The sequence below is a fragment of the Mustela nivalis genome, assembly GCF_964662115.1.
Source record: "Mustela nivalis genome assembly, chromosome: 1".
Lineage (NCBI taxonomy): Eukaryota > Metazoa > Chordata > Mammalia > Carnivora > Mustelidae > Mustela > Mustela nivalis.
In genome coordinates this window covers 63,704,347-63,725,414 of record NC_139020.1, presented here as the reverse complement: position 1 = coordinate 63,725,414, position 21,068 = coordinate 63,704,347, and positions in this window count along the sequence as shown.

The following is a 21,068-nucleotide window of genomic DNA, read 5'->3' as shown; positions in this document are numbered from 1 at the left end:
ATCCAGGACACCACATTACATTTAGTTGTCATTTCCCTTTAAACAGCTCTTAGCTGTGATTACTTTTTGTTTATTCATTTCCTTTGTTTTTTAGATTCCACATATAAGGGAAGTCATGTAGTATTTTATTTGACTAACTTCACTAACCATAATACCCTCAAGATCCATCTATGCGGTTGCAAATGGCAAGATTTCCTTCTTTTTCATGGCCAAGTGGTAGTCTATTGTATAAATATACCACAGCTTCTTTATCCATTGATCCTTCAGTCTGTACTTAAGTTGTTGCCCTATCTGGGCTATTGTAAGTAATGCTTAAGTGAACATAGGGGTGTGTATGTTTTTTTGAATTAGTGTATGTTCTTAAGGTCAATATCCAGAGGTGAAATAGGTGGATCCTATGGTAATGCTATTTTTTTTTTTTCCCATGGCCAAGAAGCAACCACTTTAATATTTGGTATATTATCTTCTATTAATTTCTGTTTGTATTTTCTTAATTAAAGCCATAGTGTATATATATAAATTTAATATCTTGAATTAGTTTCTTTTTCAATATTTTATTTTTTATAAACATATATTTTTATCCCCAGGGGTACAGGTCTGTGAATCGCCAGGTTTACACACTTCACAGCACTCACCATAGGACATACCCTCCCCAATGTCCATAACCACACCCCCCTTCTCCCATCCCCTCTCCCCCCAGCAACCCTCAGTTTGCTTTGTGAGATTGAGTCACTTATGGTTTGTCTCCCTACCAATCCCATCTTGTTTCATTTATTCTTCTCCTACCTCCTTAACCCCCTATGTGGCATCACCACTTACTCATATCAGGGAGATCATATGAGAGTTGTCTTTCTCCACTTGACTTATTTCGCTAAGCATGATATGCTCTGATTCCATCCATGTTGTCGCAAATGGCAAGATTTCATTTCTTTTGATGGCTGCATAGTATTCCATTGTGTATATATACAACATCTTCTTGATCCATTCATCTGTTGATGGACATCTAGGTTCTTTCCATAGTTTGGCTATTGTATACATTGCTGCTATAAACATTCAGGTGCACGTGCCCCTTCGGATCACTACGTTTTTTCTTTAGGGTAAATACCCAGTAGTGCAATTGCTGGGTCATAGGGCAGTTCTATTTTCAACATTTTGAGGAAACTCCATGCTGTTTTCCAGAGTGGTAGCACCAGCTTGCATTCCCACCAACAGTGTAGGAGGGTTCCCCTTTCTCCGCACCCTCGCCATCATCTGTCATTTATTGACTTGTTAATTTTAGCCATTCTAACTGGTGTGAGGTGATATCTCATTGTGGTTTTGATTTGTATTTCCTTGATGCCGAGTGATATGGAGCACTTTTTCATGTGTCTGTTGGCCATCTGGATGTCTTCTTTGCAGAAATGTCTGTTCATGTCCTCTGCCCATTTCTTAACTGCATTATTTGTTCTTTGGGTGTAGAGTTTGTAAGTTCTTTATAGATTTTGGACACTAGTCCTTTATCTTATATGTCATTTACAAATATCTTCTCCCATTCTGTCAGTTGTCTTTTGATTTTGTTAACTGTTTCCTTTGCTGTGCAGAAGCTTTTGATCTTGATGAAATCCCAATAGTTCATTTTTGCCCTTGCTTCCCTTGCCTTTGGCGATGTTCCTAGGAAGTTGTTGCTGCGGCTGAGGTCAAAGGGGTTGCTGCCTGTCTTCTCCTCAAGGATTTTGATGGATTCCTTTCTCACATTGAGGTCCTTCATCCATTTTGAGTCTATTCTTGTGTGTGGTATAAGGAAATGGTCCAATTTCATTTTTCTGCATGTGGCTGTCCAATTTTCCCAACACCATTGATTGAAGAGGCTGTCTTTTTTCCATTGGACATTCTTTCCTGCTTTGTCGAAGATTAGTTGACCATAAAGTTGAGGGTCTATTTCTGGGCTTTCTATTCTGTTCCATTGATCAATGTGTCTGTTTTTGTGCCAGTACCATGCTGTCTTGATGATGACAGCTTTGTAATAGAGCTTGAAGTTCAGAATTGTGATGCCACGAACGTTGGCTTTCTTTTTCAATATTCCTTTGGCTATTCGAGGACTTTTCTGATTCCATATAAATTTTAGGATTATTTGTTCCATTTCTTTGAAAAAGATGGATGGTACTTTGATAGGAATTGCATTAAATGTGTAGATTGTTTAGGTAGCATAGATATTTTCACAATATTTATTCTTCCAATCCAGGAGCATGGAATATTTTTCTATTTCTTTGTGTCTTCCTCAATTTCTTTCATGAGTACTTTATAGTTTTCTGAGTAGAGATTCTTTGGCTCTTTGGTTAGGTTTATTCCTAGGAATCTATGGTTTTGGGTGCAATTGTAAATGGGATGGACTCCTTAATTTCTCTTTCTTCTGTCTTGTTGTTGGTGTAGAGAAATGCAACTGATTTCTGTGCATTGATTTTATATCCTGACACTTTACTGAATTCCTGTACAAGTTCTAGCAGTTTTGGAGTGCAGTCTTTGGGTTTTCCACTTATAGTATCATATCATCTGTGAAGAGTTATAGTTTGACATCATCTTTGCCGATTTGGATGCCTTTAATTTCCTTTTGTTGTCTGATTGCTGAGGCTAGGACTTCTAGTACTATGTTGAATAGCAGTGGTGATAATGGACATCCCTGCTGTGTTCCTGACCTTAGCGGAAAAGCTTTCAGTTTTTCTCCATTGAGAATGATATTTGCAGTGGGTTTTTCATAGACTTTTTTGATGATATTGATGTATGTGCCCTCTATACCTACACTTTGAAGAGTTTTGATCAGGAAGGGATGCGGTACTTTGTCAAATGCTTTTTCAGCATCTATTGAGAGTATCATATGGTTCTTGTTCTTTCTTTTATTGATGTGTTCTATCACATTGACTGATTTGCGGATGTTGAACCAACTTTGCAGCCCTGCAATAAATCCCAGTTGGTCGTGGTGAATATTCCTTTTAATGTACTGTTGAATCCTATTGGCTAGAATTTTGGTGAGAATTTTTGCATCTGTGTTCATCAAGGATATTGGTCTATAGCTCTCTTTTTTGATGGGATCCTTGTCTGGTTTTGGGATCAAGGTGATGCTGGCCTCATAAAATGAGTTTGGAAGTTTTCCTTCCATTTCTTTTTTTTGGAACAGTTTCAGGAGAATAGGAATTAGTTCTTCTTTAAATGTTTTGTAGAATTCCCCCAGGAAGCTGTCTGGCCTTGGGCTTTTGTTTGTTTGGAGATTTTTAATGACTGTTTCAATCTCCTTACTGGTTATGGGTCTGTTCAGGCTTTCTATTTCTTCCTGGTTCAGTTGTGGTAGTTTATATGTTTCTAGGAATGCATCCATTTCTTCCAGATTGTCAAATTTTTTGGTGTAGAGTTGCTCATAGTATGCTCTTATAATTGTTTGTATTTCTTTGGTGTTAGTTGTGATCTCTTCTCTTTCATTCATTATTTTATTTATTTGGGTCCTTTTCTTTTTGATAAGTCTGGCCAGGGGTTTATCAATTTTATTAATTCTTTCAAAGAACCAGTTCCTAGTTTCGTTCATTTGTTCTATTGTTTTTTTGGTTTCTATTTCATTGCTTTCTGCTTTGATCTTTATGATTTTTCTTCTCCTGCTGGGCTCATGGTTTCTTTCTTGTTCTTTCTCCAGCTCCGTTAGGTGTAGGGTTAGGTTATGTACCTGAGACCTTTCTTGTTTCTTGAGAAAGGCTTGTACCCCTATATATTTTCCTATCAGCACTGCTTTTGTTGTGTCGTTTTGAATCGTTGTATTTTGAATCGTTGTATTTTCATTATCATTTGTTTCCATGATTTTTTTCAATTCTTCTTTAATTTCCCGGTTGTTGCATTCGTTCTTTAGAAGGATGCTGTTTAGTCTCCATGTATTTGGGTTCTTTCCAAACTTCCTCTTGTGGTTGAGTTCTAGCTTCAGAGCATTGTAGTCTGAAAATATGCAGGGAATGATCCCAATCTTTTGATACGGGTTGAGTCCTGATTTAGGACCGAGGATGTGATCTATTCTGGAGAATGTTCCATGTGCACTAGAGAAGAATGTATATTCTATTTCGTTGGGATGAAATGTTCTGAATATATCTTTGATGTCCATCTGCTCCAGTGTTTCATTTAAGGCTTTTATGTCCTTGTTGAACTTTTGCTTGGATGATCTGTCCATTTCAGTGAGGGGAGTGTTAAAGTCCCCTACTATTATTGTATTATTGTTGATGTGTTTCTTTGATTTTGTTATTAATTGGTTTATACAGTTGGCTGCTCCCACGTTGGGGACATAGATATTTAAAATTGTTAGATCTTCTTGTTGGACAGATCCTTTGAGTATAATATAGTGTCCTTCCTCATCTCTTATTATAGTCTTTGGCTTAAAATCTAATTGATCTGATATAAAGATTACCACTCCTGCTTTCTTCTGATATCCATTAGCATGGTAAATTCTTTTTAACCCCCTCACTTTAAATCTGGAGGTGTCTTCGGGCTTAAAATGAGTTTCTTGGAGGCAACATATAGATGGGTTTTGTTTTTTTATCCATTCTGATACCCTGTGTCTTTTGACAGGGGCATTTAGCCCATTCACATTCAGGGTAACTATTGAGAGATATGAATTTAGTGCCATTGTATTGCCTGTAAGGTGACTGTTACTGTATATGGTCTCTGTTCCTTTCTGTTCTACCACTTGTAGGCTCTCTCTTTGCTTAGAGGACCCCTTTCAATATTTCCTGTAGAGCTGTTTTGGCGTTTGCAAATTTTTTCAGTTTTTGTTTGTCCTGGAAGCTTTTAATCTCTCCTTCTATTTTCAATGATAGCCTATCTGGATATAGTATTCTTGGCTGCATGTTTTTCTTGTTTAGTGCTCTGAAAATATGCCAGCTCTTTCTGGCCTGCCAGGTCTCTGTGGATAAGTCAGCTGACAATCTAATATTTTTACCATTGTATGTTACAGACTTCTTTTCCCGGGCTGCTTTCAGGATTTTCTCTTTGTCACTGAGACTTGTAAATTTTACTATTAGGTGACGGGGTGTGGGCCTATTCTTATTGATTTTGAGGGGCGTTCTCTGAACCTCCTGGATTTTGATGCTCGTTCCCTTTACCATATTGGGGAAATTCTCCCCAATAATTCTCTCCAGTATACCTTCTTCTCCCCTCTCTCTTTCTTCTTCTTCTGGAATCCCAATTATTCTAATGTTGTTTTGTCTTATGGTGTCACTTATCTCTCGAATTCTCCCCTCGTGGTCCAGTAGCTGTTTGTCCCTCTTTTGCTCAGCTTCTTTATTCTCTGTCATTTGGTCTTCTATATCACTAATTCTTTCTTCTGCCTCATTTATCCGAGCAGTGAGAGCCTCCATTTTTGATTGCACGTTATTAATAGCTTTTTTGATTTCAACTTGGTTAGATTTTAGCTCTTTTATTTTCCAGAAAGGGCTTTTATATCTCTCGAGAGGGTTTCTCTAATATCTTCCATGCCTTTTTCGAGCCCAGCTAGAACCTTGAGAATTGTCATTCTGAACTCTAGATCTGACATATTACCCATGTCTGTATTGATTAGGTCCCTAGCCTTCGTTACTGCCTCTTGTTCTTTTTTTTTGTGTGTGTTGAATTTTCCCTCTTGTCATTTGGTCCAGATAAGAGTATATGGAAGAGAAAGTAAAATACTAAAAGGGTGGCAACAACCCCAGGAAAATATGCTTTAACCAAATTAGAAGAGATCCCAAATCGTGAGGCGGGAGAAAGGTGGTAAAAAGAGGTTCAAAAAGGAAGAAAGAAAGAAAAAAAGAAAAAAAAAAGAAAAGAATTAAAAAAAAGAAAACAAGGAAAATATAAAAAAGAAAAAATATATTTATTAGATAAACTAGTTAAAAAACGTTAAAAAAGAAAAAGGTAAAAGTTAAAAAAAAATTTTTTCCAGAAGGCGAGAAATAAAAACAAAGAATGAAAAAGAAAAAATTTAAATTAACTGCAAGACTAAAAAAAATCACAGGGAAAAAGCCATGCGTTCCGTGCTTTGCTTTCTCCTCCTCTGCAATTCTGCTGCTCTCCTTGGTATTGAAACTGCTCTCCTTGGTAGGTGTACTTGGTGTTGCCTGGATTTCTTGTTGATCTTCTGGGGGAGGGGCCTGTTGTAGTGATTCTCAAGTGTCTTTGCCCTAGGCGGAATTGCACCGCCCTTATCAGGGGCCAGGGTGAGTAATCCGCTCGGGTTTGCTTTCAGGAGCTTTTGTTCCCTGAGAGCTTTCCATAGAGTTCCGGAGGACAGGAATACAAATGTCGGCCTCCTGGGGCGCCACTCCTCAGTGCGCCCTCAGAGATCAGCGCCCAGTTACTCCCATCTGCCTGACCTCCAGCCGCGCTCTGAGCTCACCGAGCCTGCGACTGGTTCAAGGTAACCCCAAGCTGTGAGCTTACTGTTGGCTCTGTCTCTGCAGCCGGTTTTCCTGTTCCAATACCCGCAAGCTCTGCGACACTCAGACACCCCTGATCCTTCTGTGACCCTGCAGGATCTGAGGCCACGCTGACCCCGCGTGGGCTTCGCCCCGGTTTAGCCTCTGGAGCAATGTCCCTCAGTGAAACAGACTTTTAAAAGTCCTGATTTTGTGCTCTGTTGCTTGCTGCTTGCCATGAGCCAGCCCCTCCCCCGGGGTCTATCTTCCCGTCACTTTGGATTCACTTCTCTGCCAGTCCTACCTTTCAGAAAGTGTTTGTTTTTCTGTTTCTAGAATTGCTGCTCTTCTTCTCTTCAATCTGCCGATGGATTTGCAAGTGTTTGCAATCTTTAGATAAGCTATCTAGCTGATCTCCTGCTAGCTGAAGTAGTCTTAGCCTGCTATTTCTCTGCCATCTTGACTCCTCCCCCGGTAATTCTATTTTTTTTAATTTTTGAGGAACCTGTGTTCTATTTGCCATAGTGCCTGCACCAAATTACATTCCTATAGTCATTCTGACATGTGTGAGATGATATCTCCTCATGGGTTTGAATTGCATTTCCCTGATGATTACTGATGTTGAATATATTTTCACATGTCCGTTGAACATCTGTATATCTTCTTTGAAAAATGTCTATTCAGATCTTTTACCTATTTTTTTTGTTGTTATTCAGATTGTTTTTGTTGTTATTGAGTTGTATGAGTTCTATATATGTCTTAGCCCCTTATTGTGTATACAATTTGCAGATAGCTTGTCTCATTCAGAAGGTTGCCTTTGATTTTTTTTTCAAATTTTATTTATTTGCCAGAGGGGAAGAGAGAGAGAGCACAAGCAGGGGGAGTGGAAGGCAGAGGGCGAAGCAGGCTTACTGCTGAGCAAGGAGCCTAATGTGGGACCTGATCCCAGGATCATGACCTGAGCTGAAGGTAGCCTCTTAATCAACTGAGCCACCCAGGCGTCCCAGCCTTTTGATATTTTTTGTTTGTTTCTTTCACTGTACAGAAAATTTTTAGTTTGATGTAGTCCTCTTCATTTTTTTATGCTTTGATTGGCTATTGCCTTTAAAGTCAGATCCAAAAAGGTATAAACAACAATGACGTTAAGGAGGCTATTGCCTATGTTTTCTTCTAGAGTTTTTGTGGTTTCTGGTCTTACATTCAAGTCTTTAATCAGTGTTGAGCTAATTTTTATGTAATATGTAAGATGGCAGTTCAGTTTTATTACTCTGCATATGGCTATCAGCTTTTTTACAATATCATTTATTAAAGAAATAGTCCTTTTCCCATTGTATATTCTTGCCTCCTTTGTCATTAATTAACTGACCACATATGCATGGGTTTAATTTGGGGCTGTCTATTCTGTTCTATTGATCTATGAGTGTGTTTTTATATCTGTACCATACTGCTTTAAATACTGTACCATTATAATATAGTTTGAAGAAAGGGAGAATAAATCCTCCAGCTTTATTCTTCTTTCTCAGGATTGCTTTTGCTATTTGGGGTCTTTTGTGGTTCCATAATAATTTTAGAATTATTTGTTATACTTCCCTGAAAAATTCCTTTGGAATTTTGATAAGGATTGCATTGGGAGTAGGGACATTTTAATATTAATTCTTCCAATCCATTAACACAGAATATCTTTCCACTTTTTGGTGTCTTCTTCAGTTTCTTTCATTAATATCTTTTTTTTTAAGATTTTATTTATTTATTTGACAGAAAGATCACAAGTAGGCAGTGAGGCAGGCAGAGAGATGGGGGAAGCAGGCTCCCTGCTGAGCAGAGAGCAGGATGTGGGACTTGATCCCAGATTGCTGAGATCATGACCTGGGCTGAAGGCAGAGGCTTCATCTGCTGAGCCACCCAGGAACCCCCATTAATGTCTCTATTTTAGTGTACAGCTCTTTCACCTCTGTGGTTAAATTTATTCCTAGGTATTTTATTATTTTTTTGGTGCCATTTTAAATGCTATTGTTTTCTTAATTTCTCTGTCTGCTAGTTTGCTGTTAGTATATGAAAATGCAACCAATTTCTATATATTAATTTTGCATTTTGCAACTTTTATGAATTCATTTTTTGTGTTTTTGTTTGTTTGTTTTTGTGAAGTCTTTAGGGTTTTCTGTCTATAGAATCATGTCATCTATAAATAGTGACAGTTTTACTTTTCTTTTCCTATTTGGATGCCTTTTCTTTTTTCCTGCCAAATTTTCATGACTAGAACTTCCAATACTGTGTAGGATAAAAGTGGTTAAGTGGGCATTTTTCCATGTTTTCGTAAAGGGAGAGTTTTCAGCTTTTCACCATGATGATGATGTTTCCTGTGAATTTGTCATATATGGCCCTTATTATTATTGAGGTATGTTTCCTCTATACCCACTTTGTTGAGAGTTTTTATTATAAATGAATATTAAATTTAATCAGGTGTTTTTTCTGCATCTATTGAGATAATTATATGATTTTAATCTTAATTTTGTAAATGTGGTATATCATGTTGATTAATTTATCGATATTGTGGTATTTTTGGATCCTGGGTATAATCACTTGGTTATGGTGTATGATCCTTTCAACATATTGTTGAATTCAGTTTGCTACTTTTTTTTTTTTTATTTTTTACGTCTATGTTTACCAGGATATTAGCCTATAATTTTTTTTTTTTTTGGAGTGTCATTATCTGCTTTTGATATGAGCATAATGCTTTTCTTATAAAATGGATTTAGAAGTATTTCCACCTCTTCTTTTTTGGGAAGAGTTTGAGAATGATAGGTGTTAGTCTTTGTATGTTTGTTAGATTTCAGGTGAAGCTGCCTGGCCCTGGACCTTTGTTTGTTGGGAAGTTTTTGCTTACTATTTCAATCTCTTTATAAGTGATTGGTCTATTCAGTTGAAGAGGTCTATTCAAATAAATAAATTTTCTATTTCTTCATAAGTTAGGTTTGGAAGTTTGTTTCTAAGCATTTATCCATTTCTTCTATGTTGTCCAATTTTTTGGCCTATAATTGTTCATAGTAGTCTCTTATGATCTTTGTTGATTATGTGGTATCAATTGTAACTTCTCTATCACTTTTTATTTTATTTGTTTGAGCCTTCTTTTTTTTTTTTTTTGATGACTCTAGTTAAAGGCTTGCCAATTTTGTTTATCCTTTCAAAAAACTGTCTTTAGTTTCATTAACTCTTCTATTTTCTTGTTTCTCTTTTTTTTCATAGTGATCTTAATATTTCCTTTCTTCTACTAACATTGAGTTTCTTTTGTTTTTCTTTTTCTAGTCCCTTTAAGTGTAAAGTTAAATTATTTATTTGATATTTTTCATGTTTTTTGAGATAGGCCTGTATTGTTATAGCTTCTCTCTTATAAATGTTTTTGCTGCATCACATAGATTTTGGGTTGTTGTATTTCCATTTTCATTTGTCTCAAAATATTTCTTGAATCCTCTTTGATTTCTTTGGATGATCTGTTCATTGATGTAAGTGGGATATTAAGGTTTACTCGTAAAATTGAATTGCTTTTACTTCCCTTAGGTCTGTTAATATTTGCTTTACATATATACTTAGATGCTCCTATGTTGGGTGTATAAATATTTATATTTATATACTATATACTATATACCATATATATATATATATATATATATATATATATATACTATAATATTTTCAAATACTATATATACCTGCTGGATTTATCACTATATAATGCCCTTCTTTATCTCTTCTTATCGTCTTTGTTTTAAAGTCTATTTTGTCTACTATAAGTAGAGCTTTCCCAGCTTTCCTTTCATTTCTATTGCTAGGAAAATCTTTTTCCACCCTTTTCCACCCTTTACTTTCAGTACTTTCAGATCTGAACTGAGCCTCTTGTGGGCAAAATAAAGTTGAATCTTTTTGTTTTGTTTTTTAATCAATTCAGCTACTCTGCGTCTTTTGATTGGAGAAGTTAGTCCATTTTCATTTAAAGGAATTATTCATAGGTATGTATTTATTGCCCTTTTATTTATTGTTTATTTATTGTTTCTGGCTGTTTTTGTAGTTCCTCTCTGTTTCCTTCTTCTCTTGACCTCTTTCCTTGTGGTTTGATGAATTTCTTTAGTATTATGTTTGGAATCCTTTCTCATTATCTTTTGTATATCTACTGTAGGTTTTTGCTTTGTGGTTACCATTAGGTTTGCATATAACAGTCTATATACACATTATTTTAATGCATTGTACAAACTCTACATTTTTACTACCCTTCCCTGTGTTTTGTTTTTGATGTCATATTTTACATCTTTTGTGTCATATTTTATATCTTTTTATTTTGTGTATCTCTTAACTAATTACTTTAGTTATAGTTAATTTTGCTACTTTTGTCCTTTAACCTTCATACTATCATTATAATCCACAAACCTCACTCTATATTCACCGTTAACAGCAAGATTTTTACTTCCTTATTTTTTTTTATTATGTTCAATTAGCCAACATTTTGTACATCATTAGTTTTTTTTAAGATTTTATTTATTTATTTGACAGAGAGAGAGATAGATCACAAGTAGGGAGAGAGGCAGGCAGAGAGAGAGGGGAAACTAGGCTCCCTGCTGAACAAAGAGCCCGATGTGGGCCTTGATCCCAGGACCCTGAGATCATGACCTGAGCTGAAGGCAGAGGCTTAACCCACTGAGCTACCCAGGCACCCCCTGGTTTTTGATGTAGTGTTCAATAGTCCATGAGTTGTGTAGAACACCCAGTGCTCAGCACCACACATGCCCTCCTTAATATTTCCGTATGTTTTTTACTATTAGTTAGTATCTTGTCTTTTCAGCATAATGAAGACCCTTTAACATTTCTTGGTTTAGTGGTTATAAACTCCTTTAGCTTTTGTTTGTCTGGAAAACTTTTTATTTCTCCTTCAGTTCTGAATTATAGTTTGCTGGTTAGGGTATCTTATTTAGTAGCTCTTTCCTTTCAGCACTTTGAGTATATCATACCATTCCCTTCTGGCATGCAGACTTTTCACTGAAAAATCAGCTGATAATCTTATGTGGGCTCCCCTTTTATGTAACAAGTTGTTTTCCCTACCTGCTTTTAAGGTTTATTATCTTTAACTTTTGACAGTTTAATTATAATGTGTCTTGGCGCAAATCTCTTTGGATTCATCTAATTGGAACTCTGTTTCTTAGAACTGGATGCCTATTTTGTTCCCAGGTTAGGGAAGTTTTCAGCCATTATTTCTTCAAGTTAAGTTTTCTGTTCCTTTCTCTTTCCTCCTTCTTCTGAAACCCCTATAATGAGAATGTACTTCTGCTGGAGGTTGTCCCATGAGTCTCTTAAGCTATCCTCACTTTTTAAATTCTTTTTTCTTTTTGTTGTTCTATTTTGGGTAGTTTCACTATCTCCAGGTCACTGATTTGTTCTACTATGTGTCTGTTCTTGAACCCCTCTAGTATGTTTTTCACTTCAGTTACTGCATTCTCTAAATCTGTGACTTCTTTTTGGTAATTTCTTATATTCTCTGTCTCTTTGTTGAAGTTCTCAGAGTTCATCCATTCTTCTTCTGAGTTCAGTGAGCATTTTTATGACCATTACTTTGAGCTCTTTCTTTTTCTTTTCAAAGATTTTGTTTATTTATTTGACAGACAGAGATCACAAGTAGGCAGAGAGGCAGGCAGAGAAAGAGAGGGAAGCAGGCTCCCCACTGAGCAGAGAGTCCGAATCCGATGTGGGGCTTGATCTCAGGACCCTGGGATCATGACCTGAGCCGAAGGCAGAAGCTTTAACCCACTGAGTCACCCAGCTGCCCCTACTTTGAGCTCTTTATCAGGGAGATTTCTTAGCTCCTTTTCATTAAGGTCCTCTTTCCAAGGTTTTTTCTTGTTCTTACATTTGGCACATATCCCTTTGCTTTCCTCATTTGGTTTGACTATGTGTATCTATGTATTGGGTGAAATAGCTACCTATCCCAGTCTTGAAGGAGTTTCTTTGTATAGGAGGTAAACCTTATCATTCAACCTTGTCCTGGCTCTTGGTTTTCTCCTGAACCTTTGTGACTATCTAAGTAACTTGATAAATTCTTGATTGGTCCCAGGTGTTGAGGGTGTGCCAGAACCTGTCAGTGTTCCAAATGGAGTGATCTCAATCAACACCTAAATTCAGGCTAATTGAAAGTCAGATTTTCAGGCAGCAGTAAAGTTTACAAATATATGCAGTCCTGTGGAACCACTATTATAGACTCTGCTGACTTCCAGACCAGGAGATTTGAAGATGTCCTGTGGGTGACAGTTCTAAAAATCAGGGCTTTGGTTCAATGTATAATCTCCTTTCTGAGAGGTTCTAGCAAGCTGTGGCAAGGCCCAGGGATGGTGCACAGATGGTGTCTCCCTTCTTATGTTCTCAGAGAGTGCCTCTGTAGCCTTTAGATATGTAGCATTCCTATAGCCTGTCCCTCAAGCTTGGAGCTCCAGGATGATTAAAGAAGTTTTTTCATGTGCATGCTGGAGGTGTGTTTCATTCTGCTATCTCTCTAGTGTCTGGGCATGGTATCCTTCCCAGAACTATCTTTCTAATTATTACAGTTCTGTGAAGCCCAGGAGCACAAGACCCTCTGGCCGTTGTATCCAGGCAGTCAAAAAGCATTCCTTGTGTGAATTTTCCTTCCCTCTGGCTATAGCAAGGTCACAGGAGAGTGTTGGGGCAACATATGCTCAATGGCTTTAGTGATGCCCACCATGAGCACTGAGGGTGGGGCAAACCCTTAGCTATAGTGAGATTGTGTCTGTGTGTACCCACCAGCATAGCAAGGTATCAGGAGAATACAAAAAGTTGTACTCTCCAGCACCTCTGTCCCCAAGGAAAATCGCTACTAATCCCTGCTTCTCTGACAAATGCTTTAAGATCAGCAACTGAGTCACTTTCAACATATAATCTAGTCACCTCTCAAGCTGCTTCCTTTGTGCTCATTCACAGAATAAGTACATGCACAAGCCCTCTGAAAAGAGTACTTCAGATTCTCATAGTCCCCTTGGTCTCCTGGAATGTTTTTAGAGACTTTTTCTCTATGGTGCAGGTCCCAAGGGTTGGAGTACCCATATAGGGCACAAACCCCTTACTTCTCCTGATGATGCTCTAACCCAGAGATACCTCCCTGTTGCATGTCTGATGCTGGGAGTGGGGTTTTAATGAGATTCTTGTCTTTCCCTTTCCTACCTCTTGTATCACTTACTAATGGAGGAAGCTATTCATTTATTATTTTTTCAATGGAAATTATTCTATGTGTACAGTGGGAATTGTTCCATATATAGTTGTAGATTTGGTGTGTCCATGGGAGGAAATGAGTTCAGGGTCTTCCTAAGCCACCATCTTGGCTCTCCCTCACCCATCCCTGAATAATTATTTAGTATCACATAATGAGGCACTTATACAAGATTTTTAGAATTAGGTACTATGAAATATTAACCCCTACCAATTATCTTGTGTTAAACTCATTCTCATTTCTTCTATTTTTGTTTTGTGCTGCTCCTCTAATTCTTGATTAGCAGCATGCATTTTTACACAGTAAGAGTAATTATTTTCTTCTTGTACCTATTTCACTCAAGTACCTTGTATTGCATGTCATTATAGGATCTTCAGCAATTTTTTTTAAGACCATCACTGCTTATTGGTAGAAAATGCCTTAGTGTTTGAGAATTTTTCTAAGTAATAAAATAGTTACATTTCAAAAAATTTATTTTGCTGTAAAGTAATTTGTACAGAACTGTACAATGATTTAGTCCTATTACAAAGTCAAAATTCTTGTAATTACAAAAATTATTTTCTTGAAAAAGCTGTTACCTAGTATGCCATTTTCTTCCATGAATTTTCAGCTTTGCTCCTGTGTTAACAAAAAAACCTTATTAATCCAATATTGGTTTATTTAGGATAGCAAGAAGACTGCTAGTCCCCAGATATCTAGATGCTCTGTTACTTTAATAAAAAAAAATTCAGATAATCTCAAGCAAGTTAATTGCAATTCTGTATTTTGTTCTTTCTCTCGTCCCCTGTGTTAAGAATTAATAAGATTTTTACTGCATTATGGTAGCATTTTCCTGACACTAAAATTAAGCTTATAGAACTGTAGTTTCTAGGGTAATGGTTAATTCTTTTTTACATTTTAAAATGATGGTAGTTGTCTTGTTTTTATCAAATATTCTGCTTGTTTTCCATGATGTCTCAAATTATTACCAATATCTATGCATATGATTTTGTGGGTTTGTAACTGTCTTTGTTTAATTAAATCTACTTTTACAATTTCACCAAAAAGATGAATTAGAAGGTACTTTCTAAAGTGTTTTCCTTCAAAAGTATGATTCTCATTATAGAAACAGTCACTATAGATTTCCTTTAAGTAGCACACTTACCTCTTGCCAAAGTGCTGGAATAAGGGTTATCTGTGCATGTTTGTATCCTGAAAGAGCAGAAAGTATAAAAGGAAATAGGGTTAATTATAAGTAAAAGAATTGATAACTGTGAAGGGAAGGAATGCCTCAAAAGCCTAGCAAAGAAAATATTATTTTAGCATTAGGAGGTGCATTTCTTCCATGACTACCTTTATACTTTAATAATTAACAGTCAGCAAGGTAGGACTGACACTGTGGAGAATTAAGTTTTCCTAAATTTATGGGTAAGGTTCTGAAAAACCCACTGGAACAATTTTTTGTCACTTTACTTGTGATCACTGTGAATAATTAAAATAGTATAGAAACATACCTGACCTTGGAAACCAGGAAAGAGTGCCAATGTTGTGCTAGTCCTGAGTCTGTACCCCTAGAATTCACTAAATGCTAAGAAAAATTAATGTAAAGATAGCAGTTCATATATATAGGCAAGACACATTTTGAATGTCAAGGATTTTAAACATAGAGGAGACATTCAGGCCAATATCTGGTGAACAAACACATAAATAAATAGGCAAGCCAACAAACAAAAACACTTTACCTACAAATCACAAAAATCCGTTTGATCTCAAACTTTTTTCAGACATTAACCCCTCAAAATAAAATTTCTATAGGTTCATCTAGCTAATTTGTTCTCTTCTGGTGGACACAGAAATAATTGTTAAAATAAGAAAGGATGCAGACAGCAGAAGAGTCATATGCTTTATTGAAAATTTTCTTTTTCCTGGGCACCCAGGTGGCTCAGTGGATTAAGTCTCTGCCTTTGGTTCAGGTCATGGTCTCAGGGTCCTGGGATTGAGCCCCACATTGGGCTTTCTGCTCAGCAAGGAGCCTGCTTACCCCCTGTCTCTTCTGGCCTCTCTGCCTACTTGTGATCTCTCTCTCTGTCAAATAAATAAATAAAATCTTTAAAAAGAAAAAAGAGAGAAAATTTTCTTTTTCCATTGGGTATTCTTTCCTACTTTGTTGAAGACTAGTTGACCATAGAGTTGAGGATCTATTTCTGGACTCTCTATTCTGTTCCATTGATCTATGTGTCTGGTTTTGTGCCAGTACCATACTGTCTTGATTATCACAGCTTTGTAGTGTAACTTGAAGTCAATCATTATGGTGCTACCAGCACTGGCTTTCTTTTTTGCTCAGGTCATGATCTCAGGGTCCTGGGATCCAGCCCTGCATCAGGCTCTCTTCTTGGCAGGGAGCCTGCCCCTCCCGCCCCGCTTCTCTCTCTGCCTACTTGTGATCTCTCTTTCTGTGTCAAATAAATAAAATCTTAAAAAAAAAAAAAAGATTTGGTATATATATACAAGGAGTATTATACAGCCATCAAAAGAAATGAAATCTTGCCATTTGCAATGATGTGGATGGAACTAGAGGGTATTATGCTGAGCAAAATAAGTCAATCAAAGAAAGATAATTATCATATGATCTCTTTGATATGAGGAATTTGAGAGGCAGGGTGGGGGTCGTGGGGGTCAGGGAGGTAAAAAATGAAACAAGATGGGACCGGGGAGGAAGACATACCATAAGAGACTCTTAATTTCAGGAAACAAACTGAGGATTGATGGAGGGTGGGAAGGGAAGGATAAGGGAGGCTCGGTTATGGACATCAGGGAAGGTATGTGCTATGGTGAGTGCTATGAATTGTGTAAGACTGATGATTCACAGACCTGTACCCCTAAAGCAAATAATACATTATATATTAATTAAAAAAAAATCATACAGCCTTGTTTCATAGCACTAAAAGGTGTACATTATGGTTTTCCCATTGAAGTTGCCAGATTCCACAAGGCACCTTTTTTCTCCTAAGAGTTCTAAGATAGCCCCTAAGGATACTAATGGTGGATATGTTAGTTTTCTGTTGCTGTGCAAGAAACTACCACAAATTTAGCAGGTCACAGTGCTAAGTGCCAAGAAGCACAAATTTATTATCTCTTGGTTTCTGTAGGTCAGAAGTTTGGGCTCAAGATAGCAGAGTTCTCTGTTTAGGGGTCTCACAGGTTGAGATTAAAGTATAGGCCAGGATTGTGGTCTCATGTGGAGCTCAGGAGTCTCTTCCATGATTATTCAGGTTATTGGCAGAACTCTGTTCCTTGGAGTATTAGGCTGAGATACATGGTAATCAGAGAGCATAACCAAGAAGCCACTTGGTGTGCTGGTTCTTATGATCCAAGAGTCAGAACAGCACACATCACAGTCTGAACCTGCTTGAGAACTCTTTTTTGCTCCATGCCTCACTGAAACTGACAGATTTTCATGTCACTCTGTATAATATATTGATACAGTATTCCCAGGTATGGAATATGCTGCCTTAAGGACCCCAAAAGTTTATTCCTTCCTTTGTAGTAAGAGGTACAGAATACAATAATTTCTTTTTCACTTTGAAGTAAATGGCCCAGCATTCCCTATAACAGTGGACACCAAAAACATTTATAAATGTGTTAGGTTTCTGATTCTTTGTTATCTCCTATTCTTTGGTATTCACGAGTTTTATCATGTCTCCATTGTACCAGCAATTTCTTGGTTATCCTCTCTGATTAGATGCTGGAATCTCATATGATATCATCAATATTATAAACCAGTATAACACTCTGAATGATGTCTAGTCAGTCCAGAGCTCTTTAGAATATCTTATGACATGTATATTCTTGTCTATTCCAAGTGAATTCTAACTGTTTCTGATCTTCATTTTTAAAAATAAAAATATAAAATAATATATTCACCAAATCATTGGCTACATATCATGTATCTGAAGCCATGTTAATCTTCTGTAACAAAGATTCTACAATGGGCACAGCAACTGCAAATCGAGCTACTTAGTTGAGTTTGAGATAACACACTGTCATTGTCCCTAATCACTTAGATTTCGGGGAGTCAAATTGGTAAATGCAGATATTAGAAAAACACACCTTCTTCATTCTAGGTTTCAAATTTAAACATTAATTTCTGCCACTTCCCTCTCACCTCAAGGGTTTTGATACATTTGCCTAAGAAAATGGCCATAGTCCCTTTAGAGAAAGACAAGAGGAATAATTACCATATATTTTTTCAGAGGAAGAACTCACATATTTTTCTACCTTGGCATCTGTTTTCTCCTTTAGTCAGTGGATCCTGGGTCTGAAAACTGGTTTACATCCAAAAACTGGACAAGGGGTCAAAAAATGTATTTAGGTGACTGCTGTCAGCCTCCCTTGATTTCTTTGATTATATAAGATGAGTAGTTCTCTTCGCTGCCTATCTATTTTCTCCTACCTAGGAGTGCTATATTCTATTTAAAATTTCCATAATTCTCTGGCTCAGCCACTTGGCAGTCACTTCAACCTCATGAAAAATATATACACCTGGTTTCTGATGATTAAGCCCTACTACCTGGCCTCTTTAGTTTTGGGGTCCTATAATCACTCTTTTTTATTTTTTTATTTTATAAAATTGTTTTATGATATTTAGTTAACATATAGTACATCATTAGTTTCTGATACAATGTTCAGCAATTCACTAGTTGCATATAACATCCAGCTCTCATCACCACATGCGTCTTCCTTAATCACCGTCACCCGGTTACCCCATCCCCCCACTCCCCTCCCTTCGCTAACCCCTAGTTTGTTTCCCCAGAGTCCAAAGTCTCTCAAGGTTTGTCTCCCTCTCTGATTTCTTCCAATTCAGTTTTCTGTCTTGACAACTGCAACTCCAGTCATCAGTTATGGTCACAGAGAGCCAAAACTGAATGTTAGTGGTGGTGTTGTCCTCTTTACCAGCACAATTTGTATTGCTTGGGTAAATGGTACACTTGCTGAAGATAATAGTTCAACCTTTGTGCTCTGCTACTCTTATTGTTAAATTCTGGATATATTCTCATCTCTTTCTCAGACATTTGTTGTTTTTGTTGGTTTTTTTTTTTTTACTACCAAGGAGGCACTTTGACTGTCTCACTTGGGTTTTAGCTGTGATTAATCACTCTTAGCTTTTCATTCTCTTCATTTGAACTTAGCTACAGTCACTTTATTCCACAGTTCTTATACTTAGTGTGTCCCACATATTTCTTAAATACCTAATATATTATACCATTAGTGAATTCACTGCTGTCAGCATACTATCCCAGTTCACAATATGTAAGTGTTCTAACAATTGCTCTGCTATCTTGTTATGGGACTATCAGCATTCTACCTCAAGAAGTTAATGGTTTCTCATTGCCAGCAGGGTGATAAGCAGGCAATCCAGGTCCAAAATCCCATTCCAGAGTTTACTCTTTTGGGCCACTTCTGGCACATTGTCAGACTGGGTTTTAAAGGAAGCACATTCTGTGCTTCTGGAGATCAGTATGCAACAGATTTCTTAGGAATGTTTTCAGGAGTAACACCTGAGGAATGGAAGGGCTGGCTGTAGAATTAGACAAAAGGAGAAACTGAACTAAAATGTAGTCTCGATGGAGAACTCAAGTATTACTCTGAGGCTCTTTGATGACTCTTCAGTTTGTTCTCAGTTTGAGCAAGAGTCAGACATGTATACCCTCACAATGTCAATTGTCACATGTGGGCTACACTCAGGAAAGGAGCATGGCCGTGGGTGAGTTTTGTCTCTCCACTTAAGGCAATCTCCAAAGGGGAGTGAATAGTAAAGTCTTTTCTCCAGGCAAGACTTTCCCTCCACGTAAAGAGGATCCAAGTAGGACCTTACATACTCACCACATATAGAAATGAAAAAGGACAGGAATACAAAAGACAATCATGAAAATTAAAAACCAAGCTGACAGATGTATACAGTCAGATATCACAACCTATTTTATGGATATAATAATTAAGTGATTATAGTATTCATGTAAGACTAGATAAATAGACCACAGAAACAGAATAAGGGGTCTAGAAATCAATCCACACATTTATGAACACTTGACTTATGATTACAAGATTGGCATTATAATGAGTTTGTGAAACTATATCTTTTCAAAAAATGATGTTGAACCAACTAGATATCCATCTGGAAAAAATGAATCTTGACATCCATACTTATACCATATAAAACATTCAATTCCAGATGGAATATGAAAGAGCTGAATATAGAGGCTACACATTAAAGTGCTTAGGAAAAAAAGAACAGGAGAGTATCTTCATCAGTTGAAGGGAGCAAAAATCAAAAATCACTAATCAATTTGAGTAACTGGGCTATTAAAATTTAGATAATTCCATAAAAACACACTAAAACACCTTAAGAAATTATAAAGCAAGCTACATAATGGAAGACATTTGTTGTAAGTATATGATTAAACAGCACACATCCCAAAAAGAACCTAGGCAAACCTATAAGGAAAAAATTAAAATGGATAAAAAAATGAACAAATATCTTAAATAAGCACTCTATAAAAGGTGATATCCAAATGGTAAACTAATATATGAAAAAGATGTTCAAAACATCAGCCTAGGGAGGAAACCATCTGTCTATCGTGGTACACATTTAAAGTTCTCCATTGTCCTAGGTACAGAATAATTTACCTTCTTGAAGTTGCTCCGGCCCATAAGCCTGAGAGATGTTTGCACAGATTAGCAAGAAGCTCTTTGTTTAAGAGAGATACAGGGATCAGAGAAAAAGGCAAGAGACTATCAGACCATGCTTATCTGTGGGGCTGTCCAGCCCTTGGCAGGATTAGGCCTGCATCAGTTCAAACCTAGTGGGGCAGTGCCCTTGACCAGGCCTCATGGCTCCCAACATCACCTCTCAACTGGGTACTGCAAATTAGAATTTACAATGATGTACTTCAACACACTTCCCTGGATTACTAAAATTAAAAAGAAAATTAACAAATTAAAACAAATGAAGGTAAGAATGTAGAATAGCTGGTACACTCATATTCCTTGTGAGTGTTAATTGATACAAATACTTCGGAAAACGGGTAGCATCTCCTAAAGCTGAACAAATGTATATCCTATGATACAGTAATTGAATTTCTAAGCAAATTCAAAACAGAAATGTTTATGCTCACCAAAAGATGTATACAAGAACTTCACAGCAATATTGGTAATAAACCTAAATTGGAAACAACCTAAATGGCCATAAAAGGAACAGGATGAATAAATAAGCTGAAGTATACTCATATAGTAGATAATTATAATTATCAATGACAGTCCAAAAGCTATTACTGTAATATAAATTTAGATAAACTCACATAATATTGAGTGATAAAGAAAAAAACACAAAAGAAAACATACTACAGGGAAAAGTGTGTATATGCACGTATCTATTT